The following is an 8,013-nucleotide window of genomic DNA, read 5'->3' on the forward strand; positions in this document are numbered from 1 at the left end:
ATGCTTTTTTTGTTAACAGTTACATGATTTTTTTCACATTACTCTCCCCTTTGATATCTTCAGGACATACATGTAAGGAACACAGAGTAGGTTACAGACGAGAAATCACAATCTCTGGAACTAGCATGTGAGGAAGTGGAATAAAATCTGAATAAAGAGGCAAGTTCTGAAAAGGAGATGTGATAGCAAAGAACCAGATTATGGTGAGCCAAACATGAGGAATTTATACTTGATATAATGGGCAAAATAACATGAACCAACATAACTACAGAACAGCATTCTGGTTCCGCCACAATCTCTGTGGTGAGACTTTTTCTCCATCTTTATTGAGTAAAATTGACATTGTGTAAGTTTAAGGTGTACAGTATGATGACTTTATACATATATTGTGAAATGTTCACCACAATAAAGTTAACACATCCTTCACCACTCTTGTTAGGGTGAGATGAGAACATTTAAGGTCTACTCTGATAGTAACTTTCAAGAATACATTTACTGTACTGTTAGTCACTATACTGTACATTAGGTCCCCAGAACATTAGATCCTCATCCAACTGGATGTCTCTCCTTTACCAGCATCTCTTCATTTTCCCCAGCCCCTGGCTGTGATGGGATATTTGGTAACTATTTTCCCTAAGCTCCAATAGAATTTAACACATACATACACATTTCAGAGTCACTGGAGTACCTCTGCTGCCTTTAAATATGAAATGACAGGACTTCAGGTGAATAGTTGACTTGGGAGTTTGGTTAATAAAAGGGTCATCCGTTAACTTGATAGACAGTTTTCTGAGCCTCGATTTGTTCTCTGCAAAGAAAGGGTGCACCAACGTCTATCTTTCAGAATTACAAAGATGAAACATCAAGACGTTATAAACCGTAAGGGAATATACAAATAACTACCACAATGGAAATGTTAAAGCAGCTAGTTCTCTTGAGGATATGCAGGATGTACATATGCATGGTGGGGAGATGTCGGAAGCTGGAAGGGGCAGTGGAAAATCAAGATATTGTAATACTACATGTCCTTGTTTTTTTAAGGGAAAACATGGGCAGTAGGGTACATTCAAATGACGGAAGTAATAATAGGTCACCTATGTTAACATGTTATATGAAAAAACGCTGAGTGTTAAGGAAAAAGTGGGTGATGAGGAAACATTACTGAATGGCTTGGCAGATCTGGTAAGTAGTTGGGATAGCAGGCTGAAATAAATGATTTGCCATCTTGGATGAACCAAATGAACTAGACAGCTTTTAGTACCTAGACATAATGAGCCTTAAAGTTAGATTCAATATATGGCAATATTTGTTGAAAGTAACTATAAGTAGCCTTCCTAGTGAAGGCAAAAGTCTTTTTTTTTTTATTTTAAAGATTATTTATGATAGACATAGGTAGAGACACAGGAGGAGGGAGAAGCAGGCCCATGCCGGGAACCTAATGTGGGACTGACTGGGACTGGATCCCGGGACTCCAGGATCGTGCCCTGGGCCAAAGGCAGACGCTAAACCACTGAGCCAACCAGGGATCCCCAGCAAAAGCCATTTTAAAACACTGCTTTGGGATGCCTGGGTGACTTAGAGGTTGGGCATCTGCCTTCGGCTCAGGGCATGGTCCCAGGGTCCTGGGAGTCCCACATTGGGCTCCCTGCATGGAGCCTGCTTCTCCCTCTGCCTGTGTCTCTGCCTCTCTCTATGTGTGTCTCTCATGAATAAATAAATAAAACCTTAAAAAACAAAACAAAACACTGCCTTAGTATGTCTTAGACACTATTTCAGGCTCTACGAGTGGCAGGAGAAAGCAAGCCTGACACTGCCCTAAGTTTATAGTCCAGTAAGGCAGACTGATAATTTTGGGAAAAGAGTCACGGAGAAGAATGGCTTTGAGAATGCCAGTTACACAAGTCTGGAGGCAAGGCTTAGGTTGGCTGAAAAAGCATTGCGATCTGTAGAACATTCATTGAAAGAATGTAAAGCCAGGCATGGCTGTGGGGGGAGGAAGTAAAATCAAGCAAGAGAGTATATGATCAGATTTGTCTTGAAAAGATCACTTTGGGTGACAGAGTAGAATGGGTTGGTGGGAGGCCAGTTAAGAGTTACATAGAGGGTCACCTGGGTGCCTCAGTTGGTTACGCGTCTGCCTTCAACTCAGGTCATGAGCCCAGGGTCCTAGGATTAAGCACCTTATCAGGCTCCCTGCTCAGTGGAGAGTCTGCTTTTCCCCTCCCCCCTGCGTGTGCTTTCTCTCAAATTAATAAATGAAATTTTTTTCTTTCTTTTTTTTTAATTTCTATTTTCTTTTTTCCCCCTTTTTTATTTATTTATGAGAGACAGAGAGGCAGGCTCCTCACAGGGAGCCCGATGTGGGACTAGATTCCAAGACCCCACGATCAGGCCCTGATCCAAAAGCAGATGCTCAACTGCTTTGTTCAACCAACATTGATCAATTATTCTGATCATCTATAAAATAAGAATACTATTATGTGATTATAGGGTTCCCCTAGAGACTAAAGCGAACCATAGATTCATTTTAAGGACTGAATTTTCTAGCACATAATTCTAGACAATTGTTTCCCTGCTTCCACATTTCAGAAAGCATATGCATAACACTGTGAGTAAATTCCCAATTTTTGCTTCAAAAGTTTATCAGTGCTGCATACATATAGCCCATGTATTTTTCCATAGCATCCCCAAACCCCAAAACCCATTTTCAGTTGCATGTAGATTAATACCTTGAAGTTAATATCCTCAGAACCTGGGACAGTACTTGGTACTGGGTAGGCACTCAATAATTATTTGCTGAATAACTGAATGAGCTCCCACTTCAAAGTCCAAACTTTTTATATGTACAGAAAACTGATTGATTCAATTCAACCCAGAGTTGATGAGATTCAGGGGAATTGGGTTCATACCAACTAAACTCACAACACACTAGTTTTTAAGTCAGATTTCAATTTCCTTCACTTATTGGCAGCAAGATTTCTCCCTATGAAACTAAATTAAAATCAGATGTCTGCTTGGTAAGGGTGGAGCAAGAGAGAGAGGCTACTGAAAATAAATCATAATGGCTAATATTAATTCAACAGGACACTTCACTTCTCTACTAGGTATCTGCCAAAAGGCTGTAGGTTAGTTTACCCTTTTTAGACTCAAAATCTTATTCTTTGGTCTTACCTTCCCTATGCTTCACCTTCTTTCTGTTAACCCTTTTTTTGTTCATTTTAAGATACATTGTCTTAGAACATCTTCAGGCAAGTTAATATAGATGACTACATTACTAATGATAGATGACAAATTGTAACCATTATTGCAGAAATATATAGTCTTGCTTTCCTGAGAGTCCATCTTGAGGTTGTTGATTGCATATGGCCCCTTCTTAACCACTTATTTACTATTTCCTAGTTCAGGTTACTACTATATTGCTATGGGTTTACTAGTAATAAAGTGTCTTTAGGACCCAAATTAATTTTTAGAGCACCCTTCATGAGGAAAAAGAATGACCTGATGGGTAGGTTTTTCTTGGTAAAGAAAACCCAGTTCTGTATAGAAATTTATTCATGCAGTCATTCAACAGTTACTAAGTGCCTCCTATGTGCCAAACACAGACTTAAATAGAGCAGAGCTTAGCCTCTAAAGATTTATTATCTACTAGGATGTATTTGTTAAATTTTTTGCTAAGGCCAAGAATGAAATACACTGGAAAGATGCTGGAGTACCTCATGACATTTAAAGACGAGCTGGACAACTGGACCTCAAGGGTAGGTAGAAGAAAGTAAAGTGGCCTGGAAAATCACCACTTCACCAGGAGTTTGTGGTCTTCCCTTCAGGGTGCTATCATCAGACACCAACTTCTAAAGCCCTGGGAAAGAGAATCTTTCTGTTATCACTATTTACAATTCACCTCAAAAATTAAGAGGCCTAAGATAACTTACAGAAGACTGAAACCAAGACACACATCTAGGAGTTGATGGGGCTCAGTTAGGCAAGTCTTACTTTCAGTCTTCTGCACTTGCATTCAAATATTTAGAATCATCTGAAGGTTCAACTAAGCTGGATGTCCAAGATGGCTTCTTCACTCTCATGTCTGGCTCCTTCCCTAGGCAGCCTCTTCATATGGTTAGCTTAGCTCCATATGGTGGTCTTAGAGTAGTAAGACTCCTTACGTGGCTGTTGGCTTCCACCAGAATGAACATTCCAAAAGGCACAGGTGGAAGCTACAAGGATTGTTATGGGCTAGCATTTCCCCATCACGTCTGCCCTATTCTGGTTAAAAATGAATCATAGGGCTAGCCTAGACTCAAAGGGAGCCTGCATAACAGCTTGAATATTCTTCATTTAAGGGCCATCTCTGGAGACTACCCACAAAGAGAACTGACAGGTCCATTAGGTTACTTGCATCCCACCCAGGGGCAGTTCTTAATTTTACATAGTTTGAAGCATACACAATTTGGAGGGCTATCTTAAAGAGTGGAAGGGGTCCATGCAATGAAGGGCCCTGGAGCTAAAGCTTCATTAGCTTCACAGTTAATTTGCTTTTGACCTTCCCAAATCAACTATGGTAAGAAAGCAAACACAGCTTTTGGGAGCCCACCTGCTCTTGCATAATACAACAATTTCCATTAAAGGAGGAATTATTGTGAGCTTTCTCCACTCTTCACCAGAAGTGTCCAGTGCTTAGTTCAATATAATTCGATTATTTGAATGACTTCCTAGGTCTCTTGACTTCCAAAAATGAATTTTCAAATATATTCCACAATATTTTAAAATTAAATATTTTACAAACAAAACAACAAAAAAACTGGTAGAACTGGAAGGATATATTTTTTTTCTAACCTACTATCCTTTCTACACCTCTTTTCTCTGACTGCTCCTTAAAAGTTGATGTCCTTCAAAGAGTCTTCTCATTCTATCCTATCATCAGATAGCCTCTAGTTTCACATGATTCCATCTACCACCATCAGATGACTCCTAATCCTCTATCTATAGTCCAGACCTCTCTGGTTCCAAATATGTACTAGACATTTCTATTCATATGTCCCACAAGAATGTCAAGGTCTGTGTGGCCAAAAGTTAATTTATCCTTATTCCTTATTATGATGAGAGGCACCATTCAGTCATTTTCAAAAGCATTTGTTGACCATTTACTATGTGCCAGGGACCGGGAATACAGTAATAACATGGACAAAGTCCCTGTACTCCAAACAAACATTAAATATGTAAACAAGGTCATTAGATATTCTGATAAATGCTGTGATAAAAACAAGAGCGATGAAAAAAAAAAAAAAACAAGAGCGATGAGATAGAGTAAGTGGGGGAGGCCTCTAGCAGGAGGGAGATCAGGGTAGAACTTTCTGCAAAGGTAACATTTGATTTGAAAGAAGAAAAACCAACCAAGCCAAGAGGTGTGGAAAGAACACTTAGGCAGAACAGTAAGTACTAAGTCCAAAAATAGGAAAAGGCTTAGTGTCCTTAGAGGGCTAGTAGCAATGAAGTTACTGAGGAAAAATGACATAGGGGATTAATGGGAGGTAGGGTCAGACCATGCAGGACCTTGTATGCCACAGCAAAGAGTTGGGATTCTTTTTTTTTTTTTTCATATTTTATTTATTTATTCATGAGAGAGAGAGAGAGAGAGTGGGAGGCAGAGACCTAGGCAGAGAGAAAGAAGCAGACTCCATGCAGGGAGCCCAATGCAGGACTTGATCCCTGGACTCTAGGATCACACCCTGGGTTGAAGGCAGGAGCTAACCTGCAGAACCACCCAGGAGTCCCAGGAGTTGGAATTTAAAAATAACAAGCAGGGCAGCCTGGGTGGCTCAGCGGTTTAGCGCTGCCTTCGGCCCAGGGCCTGATCCTGGAGACCTGGGATCGAGTCCCATGTCAGGCTCCCTGCATGAGCCTGTTTCTCCTGCTTGTCTCTGCCTCTCTCTCTTTCTGTCTCTCATGAATAAATACATAAAAATCTTTTTAAATAAATAAATAATAAAAAGAACAAGCCACTAAATGGAACTGGAAGAAAGGGGTGTCACAATCTGATTTACATTTCTATCTTATTTTATTTTTTTTAGATTTTATTTATTCATGAGAGACACAGAGAGAAGCAGAAACCTAGGCAGAGGGAGAAGCAGGCTCCTTGCAGGGAACCCAGTGTGGGACTCAATCCTGGAATTCCAGGATCACACCCTGAGCCAAAGGCAGTCAACCACTGAGCCACCCAGGCGTCTCTGATTTACATTTTTATTTTTAAAAAACATTTTATTTATTCATGAGAGACACACAGAGAGAGGCAGAGACACAGGCAGAGGGAGAAGCAGGGTCCCTGCAGGGAGCCCGATGCGGGACTTGATTCTGGGACCCCAGGATCATGCCCTGGGCCGAAGGCAGGCACTAAACTGCTGAGCTACCTAGGGATCCCCCAATTTATATTTTTAAATCAGCAAACTGCCTGGTGTGTAGTGAATGGATTGTAGAGGGGAAAGTGGGGGGGAAAGCAAAAACAATTGGGAGGTCATCATAGAAGGGCCTGGAGAGGGATGCCTGGGTGGCTCAGCAATTGAGCATCTGCCTTCGGCTCAGGGCGTGATCCTGGAGACCTGGGATTGAGTCTGGGATTTCTCTGGGATTGATTGCCCAGAGAAACAGAACCAATAGTGTGTGTGTGGAGAGAGGGAGGTGGGGGAGAGAGATTTTAAGGAACTGATTCACAGATTGTAGAAACTGGCAATTCTGAAATCTGCAGAGCAGGCCAGCAGGCTGGAGACCCAGGCAAGAGCTGCTACTGCAGAGTCCAAAGGCAGTCTGGAGGCAGAATTCCTTTTTTCTCAGTGTGTTTTTTAAAGGCCTTCACCTGATTAAGACCCATCCATATTTTGGAAAATCTGCTTTACTGGAACTTTACTGATTTATTTTTTTTAATTTTTTTTTTTATTTATTTATGATAGTCACACACACACACAGAGAGAGGCAGAGACACAGGCAGAGGGAGAAGCAGGCTCCATGCCTGGAGCCCGACGTGGGATTCGATCCCGAATCTCCAGGATCACGCCCTGGGCCACAAAGGCAGGTGCCAAACCGCTGCACCACCCAGGGATCCCAACTTTACTGATTTAAATGTTAATCATACACAAGTATTCACAGGAACTAGTGTTGTTTTTTTTTTTTTTTAAAGATTTTATTTATTTATTCATGAGAAACAGAGAGAGAGAGAGAAAGAGGCAGAGACACAGGTAGAGGGAGAAGCAGGCTCCACGCAGGGATCCTGACGTGGGACTCGATCCCCGGTCTCCAGGATCACACCCTGGGCTGCAGGCGGCGCTAAACCGCTGAGCCACCAGGGCTGCCCAGCAACTAGTGTTTGACCAAAAACTGGTTATGATGGCTGAGCCAAGCTGACACACAAAATTAACCATCACAATCAATAAAATTGTTTTGAGCCTTAAATATTGCTGATTAGGTCTTTCCTCTGTTACCATTGCCTTATTTTAGACTTGTGTTCTCTTTTAATTAATTCATAAAATAGTTGCTTTATAGTATCAGATACTGTGCCAAATGCTGGAGATACAAATGTGAATAAAAGATAGATTGTGCCCTAGGGATCTTGCATTCCAGTCTTTCTCTGCCTTCTGCTTGCCTACTTTTAATCTATCTTTATAAATCGAGGACTGTATATCCTTGCCTCTCACACTTTAACCTGCAGAGTCATCTGGAGATCTTGTATAAGGGCAGATTCTGATTCAGTAGGTCTGGGATGGGGCCTGAGATTCCGCATTTTGAATGTTTCCCAAGTACTGCTATAGATCAAGAATAAACTATGAGTAACTGGACTGTAGAAAATCTCTTAAAAGACCATGTTTATAAAAGGTGTTTTTGTAGGGGTACCGGGCTGGTTCAGTGGGAAGAGCCTGCAACTCCTAGTTTTGAGGTCCTGAGTGTTGAGCCCCACATCAGGTGTCGAGATTGCTTAAATAAATAAATAAACTTTTAAAAATTGTGTATTTGTAGACTTCCTGAAAGGAT

Source organism: Nyctereutes procyonoides, unplaced genomic scaffold, assembly GCF_905146905.1.
Source record: "Nyctereutes procyonoides isolate TBG_1078 unplaced genomic scaffold, NYPRO_anot_genome, whole genome shotgun sequence".
Taxonomy (NCBI): Eukaryota; Metazoa; Chordata; class Mammalia; order Carnivora; family Canidae; genus Nyctereutes; species Nyctereutes procyonoides.